Source organism: Sturnus vulgaris, chromosome 9, assembly GCF_052056855.1.
Source record: "Sturnus vulgaris isolate bStuVul1 chromosome 9, bStuVul1.hap1, whole genome shotgun sequence".
NCBI classification, from domain to species: domain Eukaryota; kingdom Metazoa; phylum Chordata; class Aves; order Passeriformes; family Sturnidae; genus Sturnus; species Sturnus vulgaris.
The window spans coordinates 22197263-22220761 of NC_142251.1; the positions used below are offsets into that span (position 1 = coordinate 22197263).

The following is a 23499-nucleotide window of genomic DNA, read 5'->3' on the forward strand; positions in this document are numbered from 1 at the left end:
GTGCAGACTGAAAACAGACATTGTTTCTGTAAAGGAAACACAGAGCACTGGAGTTGGACTTGAAATAAACAGAATGAAGTAAATTCTCACAGTTTTCACCTACTATCTCATCAAGATCATCACTTCTGAGTCTGCTGTGTATCAGTGGAAGCAGCCATTTGGGTCCTTCACTCCCAGAACTTCAGAATCCTCTGTCTGGAAAAGTGGTTTCATTTATCTTGCTTTAGGTGGCTATTTTAAATTTTTTTCAGGACTACAAACTAAGGTGAAGGTTTTGCAATATTTGCAAATGACTGACATTACAATGATTTACAAGAATAAAAATGAATAAAACTGAAATTAATCAAGATTCCAATTTAAGAAAAACTAGATTACCAAAAATATAAATTCATTTTCTGCTATTTTGGAGCATCAAAATCATGGCTTTCAGAAGAGACTCAGTCTTATTCTCTGTAAATTCTAAATTGATTTTTTACAATTGTCAGATAGCAAACTAAATCTGCTTCATGGCAGAAACAGGATACTATTCTCGTGCTTTGATTCATTTACTCTTATGAATTATCAGTCTCTCCTACGTGCAATACGTGCACTTAAAATACAAAAAGTCGTCCACGGAACCTTCTTTTTCCTGTGAAACGTTTCCTTCATCCTCTAGTTTACAATCATTCCTAGTTCCTTCTCTACACATTTTACCTGAAGAAAGGAAATTAAAGCAAAACATCTCTGAATTGTGCTTCATTATATTTTTTTCGTGTCAGTTGAAAAAAAACCATAACAAAAAAACCCCAAACAACCAGGTGTCTCCTTCTGTAATTCTTATGTAATAGTTCAGTCTTGCATAACACTTTAAAATCCTCCATTTTTTTCAAGTAAATGATTTCCTAATATATCAGGCACAAGGAAGAGAAATCATCCTTCCTTCCAGATTCTCTTCACGTCAGGACCAGAGCTCGGGTTTGCTTCAGAGCATCAGTTCACAAAATTCTAAAACTAGAGACAGATTCCTCTTGTGAAATCCATGCTGATTAGCAGCTTCTTACCCACCTCTTCTACCCCCATCCAATCTGCTTCTCTAAACAACTCTGCCCTGAATCACTGTATTCCTCTGCAGACAGCAAAATGTAAAGATGTAAAAATCGGAACTGCTTACATAAATACACCATGTTACTCTACATATCATGAGAGCTTTTAAAATTTTATTTAAAAAGCGTAAATGTAGGTAAAATAGTGCCTTTTTATGGAGCAGTTTGAAGATACAGAAATATTTTCACTAAATTGACACAAGATCAGGACTTCAAATCTACATTTTCATTATTGTGGAAACCTCAAAAAAAAACCCAGGTTGCAATCTCATTAGTTTCTGTTCTTTCCTCCCAACACAAAATAGTACAGTAAAGCAAGCAGCAGAGTCTTATGAAATTTTGTCAAGTCAACTTGCAGGGCATTGGTATTTCAGTCTGTGGGATTCATCTGACATTTTGTTTGCAAATTCAGGCTTCCTCTTTCTTCACCTCATCAGCAAGCTTCTTTTTTAGTTGTATTTATTTGTAACTATATAGTTTAACTGCTTTATTTTATGGTCAAATCCACAAAACACATTCATTTGGTGGGGTTTTTTTGGATGTTTGTTTTTTGGTTTTTATTTTAAAGAGGAGAAAACATCCCTCTAACCACTGTCCTATGGCAGTTTTGTACTGAAATTCAGGGAATAAATTTTATACAACTTCATTTAGAGAATGATTAATCAGGACTATTCTTTCAGTATCAGTTTTCTAGCTGAGTTTTTCAGACTCCAGATTGAATTTGAGGCAACTTGAGATCTTTTCCATGAAAAGAAATTTAAAAATCTATCGTCCTGCTAATGAAGGAAGTGAAACCTAAGTTACTTAAAAAGCTGATGAAGTTCCTATCCTTTTCGAGGAGGAATCAAAACGGTTTTTGCTGAAATACCGGTTTACATTTATCCCACAAAAAAAAAAAAAAAAAAAAAAAAAAAATCCTGAGCTTTAAGAAATAGTTCAAAGGGGACAGGGACTAACACTGAATGTGTATCAAATTCATGAATCCCTTTCTCAGACACCCAACTGCACTGTTTCTCTGAGGAGATGGCAAACACCCTTGTACCTGTGTACAGCCAGCACAGGGAATCACACTGAGCCTCATCCCAGCAGGCTCCAGCAGGATAAACCTCCATGGAGTCTGCAGCACGCTCCTGGAGAAAGGAGAACGCTGCCTGGCATGCACAGGTTGTGAGAACATCCAGGCCATTGAAGGGACCAGTGGGACTGGGCTGAATTCCCAACTTTTTCTTGTATTAAGAAAAGGTCTCTACTCTGTGCTCCTGCAATTCTTCTCTGATGACTAACTCACTATGTAGTGCCTATATCCTGTCCCTTTCTTTCCTTCTCTGGGATTTACACAGAACAGACAGCAATGATTTCCTGCTGGATGCCCTCAGGATTCACTGCGTGTTTTGGATGTTGCAAAGGAAGAGGAGACAGTCAAGAAAATTTGAGACTTTTATGGGAGAGGGGTTTGTGGCCTTTGGCTACAAGATCTTAATGAGCTTCCTGCTCCTTTTTTCCTTAGCTCTCTACAACAGGAGGTGGCAAGCATAACGAAGACTAGAATTGTGCACCCCTCCTTTCCAGAGGTTTGTCACCCAGTAGCTTTAAATTTAGAAACTTAAATTGGCTGTCTTTTTTTTACTACACAAATGTAAAATAAGTGATGTCAAGATAGCATTAAAGAGAAACATTGGGGAGACTGCTTCTCAATTGTTCTGTTTGAAAACTTGTACTTTATTTCATGACAAGCAGTGAGATTCACTGGAAAAGGCATTCTGTGCTGAAAGATACTGGGCATACTTCATTACACGAGAATATTTCCAAATGAAGACCTTCTGTATTGTTTTCCATTTCCTTAAAGAAGGCCTCAGACTGCACCACCTGTCTAAACATATTTACAGTCTCTCCACAAGGCTGCAAGCCCAATGTAGTGGAATTTTTCTAAGGGTCAAAGGTAGCACAACTGAAGACATTTTGTTTTGGTTTGTTTTTTAAGATACAAGAAGATATCCATGAATTTTCTGCAAATCTAGCTGCAGATATAACTGGCTCATAATAGAAATATTTGTTAATCTAATCTAGAAATACAAATTCTCTGAGTGGCTGATAAACATTCAATAAACTTTGAAAACTTAGCAGTACATTCTGCAGTTTGCTTTTGACTTAACTCCTTTGTTCTCTGCTGCCCTGTTTCCACTTTTTTTTGTTTGTAAGATGTTAGTTAAGCCACAAAAACAAACCCTGTATCTCCCAGCACACTTGCCAAGTTAATTTTACTTTTACTTCCTCATTTAAGGGGAAAGGGGGGGCTAGGGATGAACATTTTGGATCAGGTGACACATCCATATCTGAGGACAGGAGCAAAGATGAGAGATCAAACTTGCCTTAAAAAAGATAAGCAATTACTGGATCACAAATATAACATTTATCACTTGAATAAATTGCTCAAAATTTGACAGTTGCTATCTTTTCTGAAATTTCTATGTGGTGGATCCCTCCCCCACTCTCCAGGAGAGACATCTGGCTACCACTGAATGGAGTTTAATGTTTGAACATCCCATCTGGTTTCATCATGTTAACACATGATTCCAAGTCATTCAAAAAGTATGAACAATGGATATTGTATTCCATATAGTGCCATGTGGATTTAATCTTTAAAAGATGGTGGCACTGTAGAGCTCAATCTTTTAGTTAAAAGTCAAAACATTTCATGTACTGAAAACTCATTTCCCACAGCCTCAGAAGCCTCACATTTTATCCTGCTCTAAGAACAACAAGGAGACAATGTCTCCCTCATACAGTGCCATTCCTGTTGTTACCTACCTGAATACCTATCTTGATAAATCAAGAATACATTTCCTAAACATGACAGTTAAAAGCAGCATTAAAACTGATTTCTCATGAGAATATTCATTATTTTCATACTCAAAATACTTCCAGATTGATTAAAAACAAAAGCAGAAGTTTACCAAGCCAATGGAAGTTGGGCACTTGTGCTTTCCAGAACTGGTAACTCTACCTTTAACTAACATTAGCAAAATCTAAGGAGGTCTCTCCAAAACAAACTGTAAGGGCTTTCCTGAACAGAGCAGCACTACTTTATCTCAGTGATACTGAAAGAACATCTCATTTCTCTATATACTCTTGAATTAAAATTCAGTTTTCAGTTAATAACATTTTTTTATTCAAACAGTTCTTTCACTTTATTTCTTCATAAGGATAATTGACTAGTGGTCCTGTAATACTGATGTTAATATATTTCTTGTATTTCTTAAAGGATGCCTAGTAGGAACAAATGTTCAATAAGTGGCTTATTATGAAAACTTAATAAAAATTTATTTCAGACTAAAAGTGACTTATATAAACTTCAAGTGTAAGCAGGTATTTAAATATTTTCTAGCTGCCCTTTAAGCCACCTAATAAAACAATATTGCTTCATTAGAGCACTTAGGAAAATGACTGGTTTTACCTGCAAGGGTGAGAAGATGAGGAAAATATAGATATTTTGGAGGGAAATACCTTTTTAGTGGAATGAAGCAGGGCAACATGCTTTACATCTCTGTAACTGGATCATGAAGAGTATCTCGTTTATCCTCAAAACTGTGATGCCAGAGTCAGAGTTTTTATTTAGTAGACTCAATGTTGTATTTAGTATCACCATTTTACCAGCTAGCCAGCTCAAAGGTTGAAGTTAGTTAGATGTGGATCACATAACATCAGGATTTTCACACCTAAACATCTAAATCAGAACTATTTAAGAGGATACTGTTGGTGCTTAAATGATCACTTTGTGTTGTCTGGAAAAATTCTTTACCTCTTTTACCTGCTGTGTTTCAGTTGAGGAAACCTGTCTAGAGGATAGGGGCGCTACTATATTGAATAAACAGAAAGGGCAAAGAAAGAAAAGATGTGCTCAAATTTATGGAAGTGAATGAATTCTGGTGTGACAAACCAGAAGTGCCAGCAAAACTGAGTTGAAGGCTAGCTCCATCAGTTGGAAATTCCTTTCAAATCTGTGGAGATCACACAGACTGTTAAAGCAGTGCATTGTATGCATTGAGCAGAGTCACTTCTAGCTGATTATGTCAGGGAAGCTACTGAACTCCCTAAATCCAGGCTGAGAACTATAAAGTGCAAGATTGGCACAGAGATGGCAAACTTTGCTGATTTTAACTGTTCCACTGCTCCTATCCCCTCTAGTAACTAAATCATTAATACAGTAGTGACTATGTTCATTGATGACCTCCTTAGTTTTACAGAACTAAGAGAATTGTTTGTTTCATTTGACACTACTCCTGTCGACTCTTTTCAAGTAATTCTGGTAGAGTATTCATTCAGCACAGATTTATGCAAGCTATAGCAGACAGCCTGTGTCAGAAAGTCTTCAGAGTCTGTTTGTCTAATTCAAGTACTCTGTCTAGAAAGGCATCGCTTCTGAGTACTCAAAACCTATTCATTCATTTCCTAACGTTAGCAGGCACAAAACACACAATACTTCTCAGTTTGTAATCCATCTGCAACACCTGAATTACTACAAGCACTTGTCATACACTGAAGAGGGAAAGGGATGCTGACAAGAGGAAATTTAAGGAAACTGAAATCCTAAACTCAATCTTCGTGAAAGAATTTTTAAAAATTATTATATTCCTGTGCCCTTAAGCCATGAATGTCTTAAAACATGCAAGATCCATGCTTTAAAAGAGCTAAAATCCTGTCTTCTAAAATTTAGGTAGCTAGTAAAACTTGTTGGTACTATATAAGTATTTTGTACTAGTGGAAAGTTTGACTTCTCAGACAGGATCCAGAATTACAGTTGGTTCTACTCATGATCAATTTCACTTAAGACGTAGAGCAAGAGAAATTTGAAGACATAGCAAGACTTTCCCAGGGAGATAAAATTGATTTTAATGCTTTACTTCAAGATAGACTGCTGGCCTAGCTAGACCATATGAAATTGGTGCCAAGTGATCCTCAATCAGATTAGCAATACATCCATTTAAAAGAGCAGTGAAACAGTGCCTGATAGAGCTCTTGTTGTTACATCACTTCTCTAATTTACAAAAATGTGTAGCGTATTAGGGCTAATTTCCTAGTTCTTGTATGATGTAAGGAGCATTGATTTCCTAGAACATTGTATTCAGTCATCTTGTTCCTACCTATGATGATTAACTTCCCAAAAGTAAAGCAGAATGCCTTCAAAATCCCAGCCTTCATCAGGGGAGAAGAGGATCTTAGCACTTTGACATAAGTTTAAGCGTTATGAGAAAACAGAGTGGATAGATTCAATAAATCCACTCAATTCTGGATATTTATTCCACATTAAATGAAAGTAGCAGGTGGTCCTAAAGTGAAATCTCACAGTGGCAGTCTGAGTTCTAACTTGGACTTTGGTTATTTGTAACTCATGTTTAGCCTGACAAAAGATCTAAGCGCATTATGATCCAAATAAATAAATTCAAACTTAAATCTCTTCTCCTCTAAGTAATCTAACTCAGATATTTGTGCACTGCAGACATCTGATATCTCACTCGCTCCCTCTTGCTAAGAAAATCTTGTTTTCCACATAGAAATGGCAAGCTGCCAATTAGGGAAGTACACATGCTGCAATGCAAAGGAAAATAAGTAGATATGTCTGTATGCATTAACTACAAGTCAGAGTATTGTCTAGTGCAGCTGGAGTGAAAAACACTCCAAAAAAGCTAATTACAACTCCAGTCTTTATTATTATAAGCAAAAGCTTTTGTGAGCTAGGGTTACAGTCCTCACTGCAGTATATTTCTTGTTTTTAAGTCTTTGTTATTCTTTTTCCACTGATTCAAACTCTTGAAAATAAAATTGTCTCGAAGCTATTAAAACAACAACAAAAATGTAAAAACAAGGCAATTTATCAAACTCTAGTGCAAAGAATAAAATTCTCTTAATTCATTCCATCAACTCTATGGCCTTATAGATGCTTTTATCCATATGTAGAACACAATTCTAACATCAATGCCAGTATGACAATTAAACAAAACCTATTAGTGTAGATTGAAACATTTTTATAAACTTCCTTAGGGAAAAACCAAGCTACTGGTGAAGCCAGCAGGACACTCAGATTCATCTGGGCTCCTGTTCCAGATTCAGAATGATGTCATATGAGAAACTCCTCTTTGTTTATTCCCTGAGTCTCAAGCTCTGAGAAGCTGTGTTAGGATTATTCCCTTTATTCATCCTGCTATAAACCAAAGCAGACAATCTTTTGGGTGTTGCTATAGAGTAACAGAGAAATCTAGGTAGTTCTGTATGGTATATGATGCACAGAGATGTACACCACCCTCAAACCCTAGCAGCAGTAATTTAGATCAGGATACTGAAGTCAACAAACCTAAAACCCCCCATATTCTCTCTTTCCTCTCTGCACTAACTGTACAAGTTCTGTAGGTATATTGATCATTTATAAGCCCGCTAAAAAACATAACTAATTATATTTTATTCATTCTCCTCTCTATTTAAGAGAAAGAGACTTACTATAACTAAATTTTGTGGGCTCTGTAATCTCCCCGTGACTGTGCTGCATTCTCTCCTCATGAAATGCCTGGCATCTTCTTGTGCCACACTTCTCAGCATAAGCTGCTTTTCTGTAATTCATAGGCCACTTCTGTACAGGGCCATTGCCATTTTTTAATTTCCAAAAGCAACTATATGTGATAGAACGCTCAGAAATGGAAAAAAACCTGTGTCCTACTTTTAACTTAACAGAAAATGGCATTTCATCTCATAGCCCTGCCAGTGCACTTGCTCGTAATGTGATGTGTCACGTAGGTTGAAGTGAATTTCTTTGCCTCAAGGATCAAGTGCCACTTCTCACCAAAAACGTAAGAAGATTTCACTTCATGTTTGACTCCTAATTCACAAGTGCAGTCTTTGAATATCGGCTTTTCTGTCAAGCTGGAAGATGGTGATTCATAAAGTTAAACTTCATGTGGAGTGGTACCATTTTTAAAGAAAACTCCCTCAGAAAACATTTCCAGGGATTAAAAGGGAATTTATAGTCAAAAAACAGACACACTGACTCCAAAATAGCTGTTTCACATTTAGCAGTAAATCGACTATTTCAGACAGATCTCTTCATTCTTCCTAAATTTCACTGAAATTCAAAGTAGAACAGGACTAGTTTTGAACTCAAAGTTTTGTGGGCTGGAAAAAGTGAGTTTTCTGCTTACCTGTGGTCATGAAATATTTATCAGTTTGCCAGTTAAAAAATATAGCAATGAATGGTATACAGTGATTCATTTCTTTATGTGAAGGGCTTCGTATAAATGAGCAATCTAGCATTCAGTGGTCACATGTATTCAACATACTGAGTAATGCTACTTTATCTCACCCTCATACAAGCACAACAACGTGGCCTCCCACTAAGTTACTTAGTGCTTAATGTAGTGGGCCAGAAGTACCTCAAAGTTGTTTGGCAAAATTAACAACTCAAGATAGAACTAAATACAAAATTTGTGGGGAAATTTGGAAGCAATCCTATGTGCAACAGTACCAGCCTAAATAATTTCTAGTTAAAAAGTTTTTTAGTCCATTTTGGACAAGCACAACTACTTGTGCCAGCTTTTCCAATAAAATATCCAGTAGAACCATTTAGTAAAACATAACAATGCCCTAAGACCAGTCCTCCAGATAAATTATATTTATCACAATTCCAGATCCAAATCTACTTTTCAGGTGTTTTAATAGAGAATTGCAATTGTTATGAGTTATGCAAATGTATTCAGGAGAGGGGAAGGATGACTTTTGGACTTTGATTAGTGCTGTTTGGGGGAGAAGAGGAAAATAAATGAGATTCAGCTCTATTTTAAAAATAATTCTGCTGCCAGAAGATTCCACCATCACAAAATAGGTGATATCTATAACAGGCCAGAGAAGATAAAGATCTTTTCAGCCTCTGCTTATGACCAAAGCTAAGCAAATGTGCAGCTGACAAAGGTACCTGAAACCCTTTCACAGGGCCTTTGAAACCTTCATCATGCTATTGTAGATAAGAATGTTAAAGAGATGCTTCTCTTCTTGAGAGATATCTTCAGCCTTGATCAAATTTATTGCAGGCTGCCATTTTCCAAGCCATACTAGTACTAGTGTGGTATTTGGTACTGGTGGCAGGGGACTTCTCATGGAGAAAACTCAGTGTTTCACAGGAATTCAGCAGAAGAGCCTGTAACCACAGCCTTCATCTTCAGTTTTAAAGCTATGAAGAGGGCAATGTGTACACTTACAAAAATTTTAAAAGGAGTGGGGAATGTTTCAGAGGGTCTTCAAATTTTTGTCTGTTTGAGTTGTGGAATTAAAACATACAAGTTCAAAACCTTAAGGTATTTTGAGCTACCATCAAATTTAGGGCAAATCCCATAAGAGAAATTTCTCACTGTGAATCATGTGCTGGACTTGCTTTTGTTGGTTATTAACACCAGGAAGTTGCCTCCCAATTTAAAATGCAGGTTTGTTTATTGCAGTATCATTAAAAAAATACTATCCAACAAAAGATGTAGTTATTTCTTTACAAAGACACAATACCATTCAGTTAGAAAGGTTTATATGATTAAAAGAGAGATACTCAAATATTTAACAAATATGTATCTTCCTTTATCAAGTGGAAGCCAAGTACATGGCAGCATGCTTGGGATTAGAAGGTGGAGGATGACCAAAATTTCTTCTCTCAATGGATTCTCATCAAGGTTAGAGATCTCCAGATTAAAAACAACAACCCCCACAAAACCCTCTCCAAAAAGCAAAGATAAACACCAGAAAACCTTAATGCACACCATTTTATATACTCCAAATTATTCTGGTAATTTAGGCTGTTGATTTTTTCTTTACATGAGTTTTTACAGAAGGTTCTCTACACATTTTAAGGCAGAAGGATCAGTGTAACACTTTAAAAGAAATGAATATGCAATTCTGCATCGTTTAGTGATTAAGAGGAAAAATGGTTTTAAGAGTCAATCAAAAAGAGTAACAAAAGGAACACAAAGAAGGTCCCAGTTCACTAAGTACTGCTTGTCTCTGCAAAGAGAAATTTTGTCTAGAAGCATTCAAAATGCAGAGTCAGAGCACTCTTCTGCAATGTCAGAGCTCAGTGTCATGAGGCAAAATGTTTTGGCTGGCTAGAGAGTGATGTAAAAGTTTTCCTCCTAGTTGAAAAGAACTAAAATGTACTGTTGGAACCACTTCAATGAGCCAGCACCACTGGCCAGGCTGTAGTACCTGCCCAGCAGCAGCAGCAGCACTGCCCAGCCATGCAGTGCTGCCTGTATGGGTGCAGCTCTTGGTGGAGGAACAAACAAAAGGCCAAATTGTTCCCTGCAGCCAGAAGCAGCCCCAGAGTGTCCCAGCCATGCCCTTGCTGCAGTGGAGAAGCAGATTGAAACTCTGAAAGTGAAACAAGATGGAGAAGAAACTTTGGCAAGTACGACCTGCCCTAACTTGAAGGCAATAAGCATTTAAATGTTAATGTCTCTATATGCTAATTTAATTAGCAAAATGAGGTACTGTATGCCATATTACTTTAAAAAAAAAACAAGACTAACTGCATACACCAACGTATTATTTGATGTATTACATACTTATGAAACAAGTCCCATTTTCTATAATGACTTCAGGGAGGAAGTACTGTACAGAGCCTGACGAAAAAAGGGTAAAAGTTGTTTAACAAAACTCCCTTCCTATACTATAACTGAAGGCTTCTACTATACCTATGTAATAATATAGTCTAGTAAATAATGAGACCTTTAAAAAAGTAAAAAATAAAAAGCACTGGATACCTAAAAAATGAGAATAGTACTTAGTTTTCTATTCTCATAAAGAACATCTCCTTTTGGGGGAAAAGCAGTGGAAGAGGAAAGCATCACTATCTTTTATTCTACATCCCTATATGCTTTATTATAAGAAACCCAAAAATTCATTTATTTAACTGGTCACTTTATATTTAGGCCGGCTGGGAGAAATAATGCTTCTGGAAAGGTGAAGTCCAAGGTAGCTACAAAATCCTTTATGAGAACCTTTAAGTAAAGAAAGAAAAATCCTTTTTACGTCCTCTCATATTCCTATCTCCTGGCTTTTCAAAAAAATACAAGTAGTTGTGTTTAAAGGAGCGAAAATATGAGGCACATTGATTTAGTGAGTCTGAACTTAAACTAGGACATCAAGAAATAATAGCAGCAGGTATTCCCTTACTCCTCTGCTGCCAAAAAAAGATGCAACTCTACTATTTCTTCCTCTGATTACAGTGGTGCACTTGAGTTTCTAATGGTTGAAGAGGGCATTACAGGAAATTTTACTCTTTTTTTTCCCCAATTACTGTTCTGTGTAAAGCAGAAGTTTTAATTTCCAGAATCTGCCTGCAAAGTATTGAAATTTCTCTCCATTTTTGACTCCCAATGACTGTCACAATAGTGAGAGCACAGTGAGGGCTCTTAGGGCATTGTCCCTCCTTCTGAACCCTTTGTAGGATGCCGGACAGAAAGACTTGGGAGAGCCAGGAGGCCTCTCCACTCTACAGCATCACTGAAATAAATGCAGCACTAGGTGTCTGTCCCTTTCAAAGATCTTTCTAATGCCAGCAGGTATCTTCTGTTCCCTGTTTTACAAAGAAGAAACTGGAAGTCTAAATCTCTTTTTTAATTGAATCTCCAAAGCGAGCACCTTTGAAAATTAAATGCCTGAACTCACATATCCTATTGGCTATCGTTGGATTTTATTACCTGATGGCAGGTCAGAACATTTTTATATTTCACTTCTGCTCTGCTCCCTGGCAGCCTGGAGAGCTTTTGCACACAGCAGGCCAAACTTTCCGGAGGCAGCCAATAGCAGTCATGTTAAAAGGAACTTTGGGGCAAATTCTTCAAGTGTTAATCCATCTGCTTGCTTCTACTTTAACACCTTCACAGCAATTTACAGTATTTTCACCCATACAATCATTATTTAATTTATAAGGAGGATGAATAGGAATATCTTCTTTAAATTGTATGCCAAAGTAAGTTTATTGCTTAAAAGAAATAAGCAGAGCTTCCCAACTTCTATGAATTAAAGGGATTTTCAAAGACTTCCTATGGTAAATGTGAAGCACCAAAAAAAAAAATAGATTCTTAACATATTTAAATAATGGTCTGAAATGTAATTAGAAACTTTAATATTTGCAGTTGAATGAAAATTAATTTTCCTTTACTTTCTTCTACTTAGGTTTCTTATAAGGAGCTTTCTGTTGAATCAGAAATAAATCTTTGCACCTTTAAAGTAGACAATATTTAAAAATGATGGAGAAAGGATGAACCAGGTCCAATCATAAGCACACACAGCATGAAAAGTATGCTAAAAGTAATTAAAAATCCTACAGGACAAAAAGAAATATTGTATTAAAAGGTGAGGTATAATCAGGGTACCTACAGTTACTTTGAACCTTGTGACTTTAACAGAGTAGGGTTTAGATAATACCTTATCAAATAGAGTCTTCATTCTTTTGGAAAAGAGGCACAAGATGATCCTTACAATACCACAATAAAATAAACAGGAAATCTAGATAATATCCTGAAAACTGCTAGTTATAAAGAGTTCCACTTGGAAACTATGTACTATAAGATTAAAGATAGCAAAATGTTGCCACAGATACCTACCTAGTCCTGTTAGAACTGTAGCTTTTCATATCACCACCTTTCAGATTAAACCGAGGTAATATCAGGAATCTTACTCTACATTAATCTAGTATTTACTATAGTCATTAATCTCTCTGAAATATGCATTTAAACAACCTACATGTACCAGTGCACACAGCTCTGGTAATATATAATCTGACAATTCAAAGAATTCAAACTGTTCACTGATGAATCACCTTTCTTTCTAAAAGAAGCACCCTAAACATGGAAATTTCCTCCTTTTTTAATGCAAAACCACATCAAAAACTGAATACTAAGATCAGGCTCAATATAAGATTTTTTTCTGGGACATGACATTGAAGACACCCGAGACTTGCACATTGTTTCCTTGTTAATTAGAAAAATTTCTAACCCCATATGCTGCACATAATAGATCTAGAAAAATTACTTTCAAAGGTCCAAAATAAATGAAAAAGTAATGCAATTTTATTCACAGCTTTGCTGTGTAGGGTAACTTTTTTTGTGGTACAGAAAAGGCCCCGTTTCCACAGTAAACTTCATTGGGAACTCATGAGTTATTACAGCTCTGAGCTAGGGAAAAACCTTCATAAAATACCTTATAGGTAACCTGAAAGTGCACCTTCAACAGTTGTCTCTGACTTTTCCCTGTTACAATAGGCATTTGAAGTGACATCTGAGCTATTTATTTTCAGTAAGAAGCCAAGCACTTGTGTCAAGTAGCACCACATTCCACAGGTTGTCTCATTTAAAAGCTGTAAGTCTAGCTAGATATTGGCATGCATGATTCAAGGGGACAGAACTCAGTACTTAGCAGGGGAGGGAAAGGCATTTAGATGATAACAGAAGCCCAGTTATGAACTGTGAAAATATAGAAACTCATTGAGGAAAATGGGAGAAGCCTATGCTTTAGGTTAGATGCATGTGCTCAAAAAAAATCTCAATCAGTCAACAATGAAAGAATAACTGCCACGAAACATTTTAACCTGACAAGGTATTGTAAACAGCATGGTCCTCTTTTGGGATATAGTCTATTGCTTTCATACTACAAGCTGCAGTCAGTGGAGAAACTTATGGAATACAGTCTTGGGGTGTCTTTGAATTTACTGAATTCCTTCCAAAGTGCCTTATGGTGGACTATTTAGTATTCATCACCATGCCTCTGTGGAGCAACGGCTGTTAATCTTCTAAAATATACAGAAAAGGAAAAAACATCAGCTCTACAAACAAGCTTATTTTGTCCTATCTTGTCATTTTTAGCAGAAAGCCCAACAGCTCACCTACAGGGAAAAATTAAATAGCTAAAGCAGGAATTTACTGTCCAGTGTATCTAAGAATCGGAGAAACAAATTCACTTCTCTTTTCAAGGTCAGCACCAAGATGACAAACAGTCTGTATTACACAGTTGTATCATATAGTCAGCATGCCAGACGATGAACCCATAATTCAACGAGCCCAGACTTAAGGTCCAGCACAAACACAGAGTTAAATGTGCTTCCCAGTACTTCTGAATATTGCATTCAGACATTGCTGCTCCCTAGGAAAACAACCAATCCCCCAGCCACACAGACAGAAACCTCCTCCTTTTCCTGTGCCTCCAACCTCCCCCTCCAGTGTAACCCCAAAACCAAAGAAATCAGAAATATGGCAGGCCAGGGCAAGGCTGAATTTTTGTCTGTGTAACGTGGAGTTACTGAAATGAACTTAACAGCTCAGTGAGATAAATAGCAGTGCTTTGGTTTTACATTGCTACAGAAGAGATGAGGGTCTAACTCCCCTTTTGTTGTTTAACTGATTTTAATGAGAGGAACTGGGAGGGGGAGAGAAGGGTTTCCAACTACTTTATGAAAAGGTGTCTTTGAAGGGAAAATGCAATCTTCAAAAAGGAAGAAAATTGAAAGCTTTTCCTCAAGTTTCCTTTCATTTCTTATCTTCCTAAAATACATATATACAGTTTGTTCCAGGAAATGTCTGAAATGCCTTCTGGTAGCTTTTAAATAAACATGAAAATCTCCTTTTGAGTTCAAAGAATTTCAAATAATGACAGGGGAAGAGTTCTTGGACTGTAACACAGATGTAAACAAAGGTCACTAATAACTCTCAATAATTAAAATGCATTATCATTACTTTTTGACTTTTAGTCTGCTATAACATAACTGAATTAATGTCAATAACTGACATGAGCAAAGCTCTAATGTGCCTCCACAGTGATCTTTTCCTGTATACTAAAACCAACAGACCTCAGCTACATTTCTCAGCCAGGAGCTAATGTTTCTGGGTACATGTTACTGTTTCTGTTTCATTTGTCAGTAAAGCCTTATTTACTTGCTTCCTGTTATTAATTATGGGAAACAGGATCTCTTCAAACTGTAGGAGAGGCTCTTTTAACTCCTGTCTAGACTTTTCAAGACAAAATATTGATGAGCCCTTTAATGTTTGTGCAGTGACACAATCTGAGCAAAAAAACCCCCATCGTTACCTCAAACAGCTTAAGGCTCCTTATCACACGTTCACAAAAAAAAAAAAAAAATCCTTTAAATCACTCGGGCTCACATCCTTATTGTTAGTCACTGAAGTAAGGTTTCCTTTCATAGTTGGATACTTTCTTCATCTGTCACACTGATTAATTAACAGCTCACAGTATGAGCCCTGAGCTTAAATAGCCTACTGAAACGAGGAGGAGAGATCAACGTTAATATTCCATAAAAAGCTGAAGAGGGAAAATGCTTTCCTTACTATGAAGGGATCTGTCTTCTAATAATAAAAAAATTAACTAATTTCTGTTTGGTTACATTACGTGAGGAGATGAAAGCACCCAGCTTGCAAAGGGAGATTGCAGGAAAGGATTAGGACAAAAGTTAGAGAAGACTTAAGCATTTTAAATTAAACTATTGGTTGGAAACAACCAAGTCTTGAACAGCAGTGAAATTATTTTCATCATCATTAAGAAAATCCAGTTTATCAAAACATAATGAACAAATCCATAAAAACACAGTATCATTGCTTGTAAAGATCTATGGGTAAAAGGCATGCAATTACATGAAATGGAGAGCTGCTAAAACCTTAAAGCTAAAGCTGGTTTTAGCCAAAGCATTTGTTCTCTCACACACACCTCTTTCCCAAACTGTTACAGTCCAGCAATTATTTCAAGAGTTTGACTTTCAACAACTGCAAGTTCTCCCCCTTTTTTAAGCCCCTCCAGTACTGCTGAGTGGGCAAAAATTACAGATGCAAGAAAAGCTGACAAATGAGTGCAAGGCCCCTCCTCCCCAGTGCTCAACAGTCAGAGCCCCTGCCAAAACATGCCTGAAAGCTAGTGAGGAGACAAAGACACAAAGATTCCATTTTTTCAGGGAAAATAGATTTCATGTAGAAACTACTAGGGAGAAGAATAGCACACTGGCACGTGTGTAATCTCAAAAGCAGAGCAGGAATGAATGTTTCAAGAATAAGTGACATTATATTTGCTTATTGAGTAAGCTCAACAATTTAACACATGGCTCTTTTTAAACTGCAAAGTGCTACAGGGGGTAGGAGAGGGAGCTCCCAGAGAGTCACAAAAACATTTTCAGTCATGGAGAACCTTCAGTTTAACATGATCAAGCTAAGAGTTCATGGCTGTTGCTCTAAATCATCTCCTGATAATGCTGTAGTACACAACCAAAACAAAGTAAATCCAGCTTTTTGGTTCAAATCTATTTGGCTATGTTTACTAATAAAAAGATGCTTCCCCCAGGGTATCATTAATAAAGTCGCAATGAGTTTAAAAGCCTGGCACCTAGGCACATCCAAGTTTTCAAGGTTTTCATAACAAGTTTACTACTTGCATGACTGGCACTCCTCACTGAGCTGGAACAGGTCTGCCTCTGAGCAGGGAGAGCAGCAGCGAGGTGAAGGCAGGCAAGCAGAGCAGGAGAAAAAGCAACAACAGGATTTCTCTTTGAAACTAGTCAAAGCTGGGGGAAAGTCCTATTTATGGTGGGAAGATTTGGGACAACTCAAGATTCTCACTAATTTAAAAATAAAAAGGATATTCACAATAGCATATAAGATTAGAAACTATTGTTTTAAGTGTGATTCCAGCCCTTTAGGACTCAGTGGCAAAAAAAGCTGCTGTTAAAAATAACATAAGCTCCCACCAGACAGGCAGTTTAGGAAGTAGAGGTGTAAAATGGGGTTTTAGTCATCAGAAAGGTTTTCAAAGTGCTCCCAGCTCTGATAATTAGTGCTCATCAAAATGCAGCATTCTTACAAACTCTCTGCTTGTGATACACCTTTTCTCTGTCTTATGGGAGACTGCTTCTACAGAGGCACTCAAATTCAGCCAAAGTCTTCCAGTCTTTGAGCAGAACACTAACAAAGTATAAACAGAACATAGAAAATGTTATATAATAAACATTCTAAAAAATGTGATTAATGCCCTGAATAGACAGGTTTGTGATCGAGGATAAACAACTGCTGGGAGCACTCTAAAAAGATGCCCAAGGGCCCTGTGCCTTGCAGGAAGGGCCATGGGCAGAGAGCTCAGCTCACCCTCATGTTCCTCTTCCTTCATCATGAGGATGTGGCACATTTCTGACTCTGAGCCCAGGTGCTGCCTCTCTTCCCTTCTGTCTGCTCCTGAAGACTGCTCTGCCAAAAGACTTAAGAAAGAAAGGGCTGGTAATCCCTTGACTAACTAATAAATCCCCTTCAGGATATCAACACTGATTGTTACACAGGGATTCTGGAATAGTACAGAACTATTTATTAAAAAAAACCCAAACCAAAACCCAGCCCTATTCTCCACATTACACCTGAGGTGAAGTACCAGGAACATCAGAAAACTTGAACACTGCCCATTTAGTTACAAATCCACATTTCTTTTTCATGAAATTTCCTCACATTCTTTTAGCTGATCCCCCTACCCTCCCACTTGCTAAGTCTAGGCATATTCTAACACTTCATAGCCCGTCAGTATCTAAATTGTTTTGGGGTTTTTTATGCATTTTACCATCCAACCATCACTCAGCCCCTCCTAAATGCATAGCTGTGTCCATTTGGCCTCCATTCTCAACCAGACCAAACCATTTTCATTTTGTTAGTACAAACAGATCCTAGAGGTTACCTTACTGCAGAGACAAAAAAAAGTCTGCATCTCCCAGTCTGATATACCTACTGACAGTCTGGTACACCTACTGACACATTCCCCTCACTTCAAATTCTCATAAGCTGAGCTCCAAACTATTCCTCTACCCCACTGCCCTGGTTTAGGGCAAATTTGAGAGGAAACCTCTGACTGGGGTCCCTCTAGGAAACAGAACAGACGATTTGGGGATACAAGCATCATAAAGTCACCCCAAGACACCCACCCACCCTGAAAGTAAAACTGCTGTACTTGTAGACATAGATCAAGAGTAATACGAGTGCCTGATTTCCAGGAACATTCCAAGATAAAAGGAGATTTTGTTCTGAGGTCAAATTCTAGAAACGCTAACAGCAGAGCTACATGAAAAAAAGAAAGGGCTGCAGCTAATGATTTAGGTAAGAGAAACAGTAGAGAATGCAATAAGATTTATGAACAGTTACAAACATGCTTTATCTTCTACAGCTGCTAAACTCATTCTTCAGAGTATCATTACAAAGTAATCTTTACAGAGAAAACTCAAGTTATATCAGATAATAGAAAGAAACAGCAGGGAAAAATACTATCATATTATCACTTGATTTCACATAATGTTCCATCACTCACCTAACACTATCCCTATCTAAATACTTGTAAAGATTACTTGAAAAGCAAACGTTAGCATTATTTCAACCTATAGGAGCTGTTGAAAGTCAACATGAAATCTTGCATCTGTGTCTAAAGTCTGTCATTGGACCCGAGCTCGTGGTAATGGCCACATGTCCAGGCAGCGTGTGGCACAGGGCTGGGAAAGGAGACTTATGTTTGACTTGGCACTGGTACAGCATAGGTCTTCAGCATGAAATTTATTAGCATTAATGGGCATTGTGTAATTAAAGCACTGTGCTTTAATGCCCTGAGGGGTGATGGGGCTTTTTTTCATGTCCTATAAAATAGACAAGTAAAAAATGTGAGACTTTTTAAAGCTATTCAAAGAATTCAAAAGTGCATGTTCCTCCATTAATCATAACAGAGAAGGTGTAGCTGAACAAGATGGATCTAAAATTCTCAAAATGTCTTCCATGAACCCACAAGATGGTTAATGCTAGACACCAGGATTTTTGAGAACATGCTATGTAATTACAATACTTTGCAAGGCCACAAGTTCTTCAAAAAGTAACCATTAGATCACTGAAAAGTACAGATTTGAAAAATATATTTTTAGATTGAATATACCATACTTACTTGGTATTAAACTTGTTTAAAGGGGTCCAATTTGATAAAGTGGCTTTGAGAAGCAACTCAAATATTTGTTACTTGAGCCCTGGCATTTTCTTTCCTGAATGACAATTTAGAGGGCTTTGAGAATCCCATCATCTAACCCACTGAACCCACTTAACCCTTCAGGGATAAGGGGAGGCATTTATGTAGTTCCTCATGTGCTTTTGAATATTACAGGCTGAGACTGGAATAATATTCAGAGCTAGTAAAAAAGTGCAGGAGTGCTGCAGGTTTCATTAGGATTGGTGCATGTCAGCACTAAAGATCAGACTATTACCTAGACCTGCAGTTAAGCAGAACTAATTTTCTGTAAGAGAAAATTAATTCAGAAATACACTATGGAAGAAAAACAACACATGCAGGTCTAGTATTTGATTTTTCAGAAACTGATCTTGACAACTGATCTGTAGAACTGGAGAATAATCCTGGAGTTCATTTTCTGGTGTTTTTAAAATTGTTTTATATGTCAGAATGATCCTACATGAACAGCAAGTCAGAACAGCATGGAAAAAATACCACTGATGTAACTATTTATGATGCTTAAACTATTGAAAACATAAGGCTTATTGACAGTATTGTGTCATATCTTAATATTCTGAATAATCTAATTTCACTTAATGGTAGCTTGAAGCAAAACTTATTTTATCTGAAAATCTGAAGAAAAAGTTAGTGCAGATTGTACAAAACCACTAAGACCTTTACAGTGACACTAGCGATTTTTCCCTGGGAAATGTCAAGATCAATTATTGGCTGATCTATTGGACATATCCTAAAGTATCAAACAAAATTCTTTATTTCTTTATCTTCTAGACAAACCACCACAGGGCTGCAGACCAGCAATGAAGAGAGCTGAGGGCAATTTGACCAATATCATCTGTGTTGGCTCCCCAGAAGTCGATGAAACACGTAATCGGGTCTCCAAGGTACATCCCAGAGATTAGTTGCTGTGCCATTCAATTAGTAAATGATTAAAACAAGATGTTTTCTTCAATTACATTAAGATACTGGCAGCAGGGAGGGCTATTACCTTCTGTCCAAGCGTCTACCTTCCCAGATTATATTGTTTCTTAACACGTCATTAACAATGTGCCACCTCAGCCAAATGATCAGTGGTCTCAGGTACAAAGTAAAGATCATTACAGAACTCCACCACCTGCCTCATTTGAGCAAATCAAGTAAGTACATCTGAATCACTGACTGAACAGAAATATTCAAATGCTAGTTTTCATCTTCAGCTTTTTGCTTTTTTGCTGAGCACATGAGCCTTCTGAGGAATCAACAAAACCACGTAAAGATAGTGTTAAATAGAGAAGTTCTTGAAACTAAAACATTTTTCTTTTCAAAAGAACAGGACCCCAGGTAAATGATGCCTTTTAATACAGCACATGAAAATTTCAATTATGGAAATCATTATTCTAGGCACTATGTGCCATTTTATATTCCCAGCAGGATGTTTTTCATCTCATCAAGAGTTTCCAAGGCTGTTTAGAGCTCCTGTATATGCAAAACACATTTTAAGGGCCCCCAAGAAGATCTGTTAATTAAAAAGCCTAGTCAAGTGGTCAGACAGACTGGAACTTGAGGATTATAGGTAAGAGGGATGAAATAAAGGCTTGGAAATTATAATTTCTTTTTCTGTGGTAGCAGCCAAAGCAGCTGTTATAAACTGGGTAAATTAAAGATGTGGCTGACTAAGCCAGCAGTCTGGAAACAAGACATTACAAAAACATAACAGCAAGTCCTCTGCACCCCACTTTTAAAAAGCCAAAAGTGCTGACCGTTTCTTTTTTACTGTCTCTCTTCCTGTTATTCTGATCTGTCACAAATATCCTCCAGCTGGGACCCTTCCAGCCCTTGTTCACCAGCTCTACTTTCCCACCCCCATCTTAGGGAGTTAGTACTAATTCCTGGGACTGTGGACAAATGCTCCATAGTGGGAGTAGTCAGCAAACAAGAAAGGACATGTTTAAAAGAAGAGCAGGTGAAATAACAGAGTTGCAGTTCTGTTCTTTTTTTTTTTTTAATATGAGGGTTTTTAATGTAAAAACAGTCTTCTCATACTGAACAATATTTATCATTCCTTGAGAGCTGTTTCATCTGCCCAGTACAGTCAGCATCTAGGTACAGAAAGGTCTCCAAATAGAAAAGCCAGATTGTCATCACACTTTCCAGATACATTTATTGTCCTGTAATTTACTCTTTTCAGGGGAAAAAAACCCAAACAATCCAACCCTTTTTCTTTCTACATTTTCTAGTCTGTTTTCATAAATATTTTTGAAAGGGCTAGAAACAGTTTTGCCATGAGCTTCTGAAGTTACGCATATTTTTTACATATCAGAAAGTGATGAAGGATCTATGAATTACTGTATAAATAAGTTACTTAAAGACCCCAAAAACCATCCCAGAACAACCCTTTGTCTTTTCTCAAGAGCAGATACAGACTTCCTTTTAGAAGCAGAATAAACATTAGTTGCTTTGTTTAGACAGCTTTTGGTCAGTGTTGCCAAGCTAGAATATGTCTCAATTTATATTAACGTAAACCTGTGGCCTATTTTTATCTCATTTTATACATCATGAATGGATACCTCCCAATCTATTTCCTCTATGTTTATTTGCATTCAAGACAAACTCATCATTTCAGATTTGTGGTAGATGAATTTCTGAGTGTTGCCATTTCAATCCTACATTAACAATGCTGTTAATAATATTGCTGCATTGAAACATTGCATCTGATTTGAGGCACACTTCAAGCCCTTTACAAACAATTATTCATTAAATACATTTGAAAACTGTTTATGAGATACATGCCATAAATCTTTAACAGACACAAAATTGATACAGGCAAGCTGAGTACTCCATTTTTTATCAGAAATTAGTTTTAGGTGGCATGGGGCCTTTGTCTCATGCTTTTACCTGAAACAAATCAATTGCCATTTTGCATTTTCATACAAGTCGAAGAGCATGAGAGAACAGAACAAGAATTCTAAAGGTTAAACCCCATATTCAGTAGAGTCTCTCCCCCGCCCCTCTGTTTTAGTGGGTATTTGAGGAGGTTCTTTACATCTCCTCCCACACAGTTTCTCTGCTTCATAAGCAGAAAGCAGCTGCTGGTGCTTTCAAGTCTAGCGGTTAGTTGACATTTACCAATAGTTTATGGTTTTCATTCTACCTTAGCAAGGAAAAGAGCTAGAATTTCAGTTTTAAAGAGTCTCAATCTTTGCATTTCTAATTCTTCCCCACCCCAAACTGAAGGGGCCTGCAGCCAAGGTTTTGGTGCAACTTAAGGGACAAAAACAATGCTGTGAACCAGCACAGAGAATAGGACCAACATGTCCTGGATTTACTGTTAAAATTCTTTCCCCTGGAAAACACCTCAGTGCAACTCTTGACCAGTAGTGCTGATTTAATTATTTCCTTCTCAATCTCACTTTCTAAAAAAGTGCTGTGTACAATGTTGGTTACATAGCTGACTTGACAAACTTGGCAGCATTACTTAGAAACTGCCATAAAAAAAAAAAAAGAGAAAAATCTTGCGTTTATATCTATGATATGATGCTTTGACGGCAGAGATGAGAGGAATGAGAAAGGTGTAAGATACATCACAGAAAACACTATTTTCCAGAGCAGGAAGAAAAAACCCAGCTGAAACATAGAAGGAATGATGCTATGTCCTGCAAACCCTGCCTAGCACACTCATGTGAAAGGTTACCCCCTACAGTTTAACTCCCCCATCCAGGCAAAAGCAGACACAGGCCAGGACACAGTCCTGACATCTGACTTTGCTCCCAGATAAATGCACTGATGGGACGCTGTTTAAAGTTTGTCTTTGTAAAATTTATCTTGGAAAAAATTGAAAATTATGATTTGTTAAATACATGGGATTATTATATCAAAATACCGATGAAAAATAGTACTGTCCTGGCCACTATTTCAACAGTGGAATACTCCTGCTAAAATTATTTTCAGATTTGCAGGTATTTTGAAATCATAATTAACAAAATGTAGTCAGAGATGGCTCTCTTTTAAGGCACGTTTATACACAAGGGAATTAGAAAAACAGAGGTGATCTGATAAGCAAAATTCCCCACAAATTAGGAGGTAAAAAATGCCATACTTGTAGTTGTTAACAGCCTGCTAAAACCCCCAGTAAACCTAAACTCAGAGTCAGTTAGGTGCCAATACTGTGTTTATGTCACAGACTTTTTCAGAGTAGAAATCCAGAGCACAAAAGCCTTTTATCTGATGATATTTACTAACAAAGGGTTTTAAAAAGGTAACATTAACAGGATTGCTGTAGATGCAAAAAGGAACTTGGAACATACGATTACTGGATGGCTCCAAACTTTACCTCATGTGTTTAAAGCCACAAAAGTAAACCATCCCAGAGGGCTCAGCAAACACT

At 37.1% G+C, this 23499-nt stretch overlaps 1 protein-coding gene across 7 annotated transcripts in view; it reads left to right on the plus strand.

Annotated features, from left to right (window-relative positions):
* LOC106858805 (uncharacterized) overlaps positions 1 to 23499 on the plus strand; it is a 61753-nt gene that overhangs the window by 10380 nt on the left and 27874 nt on the right. For 6 of the 7 annotated variants that reach the window (XM_088170117.1, XM_088170118.1, XM_088170114.1 and 3 more), the window contains exon 2: positions 19908 to 20020. The exons of the other annotated variant lie outside the window; for it this stretch is intronic. The gene's annotated coding sequence lies outside the window, so the exon portion shown is untranslated. The remainder of the gene's footprint in view (positions 1 to 19907; positions 20021 to 23499) is intronic. 7 annotated transcript variants of the gene reach the window in all.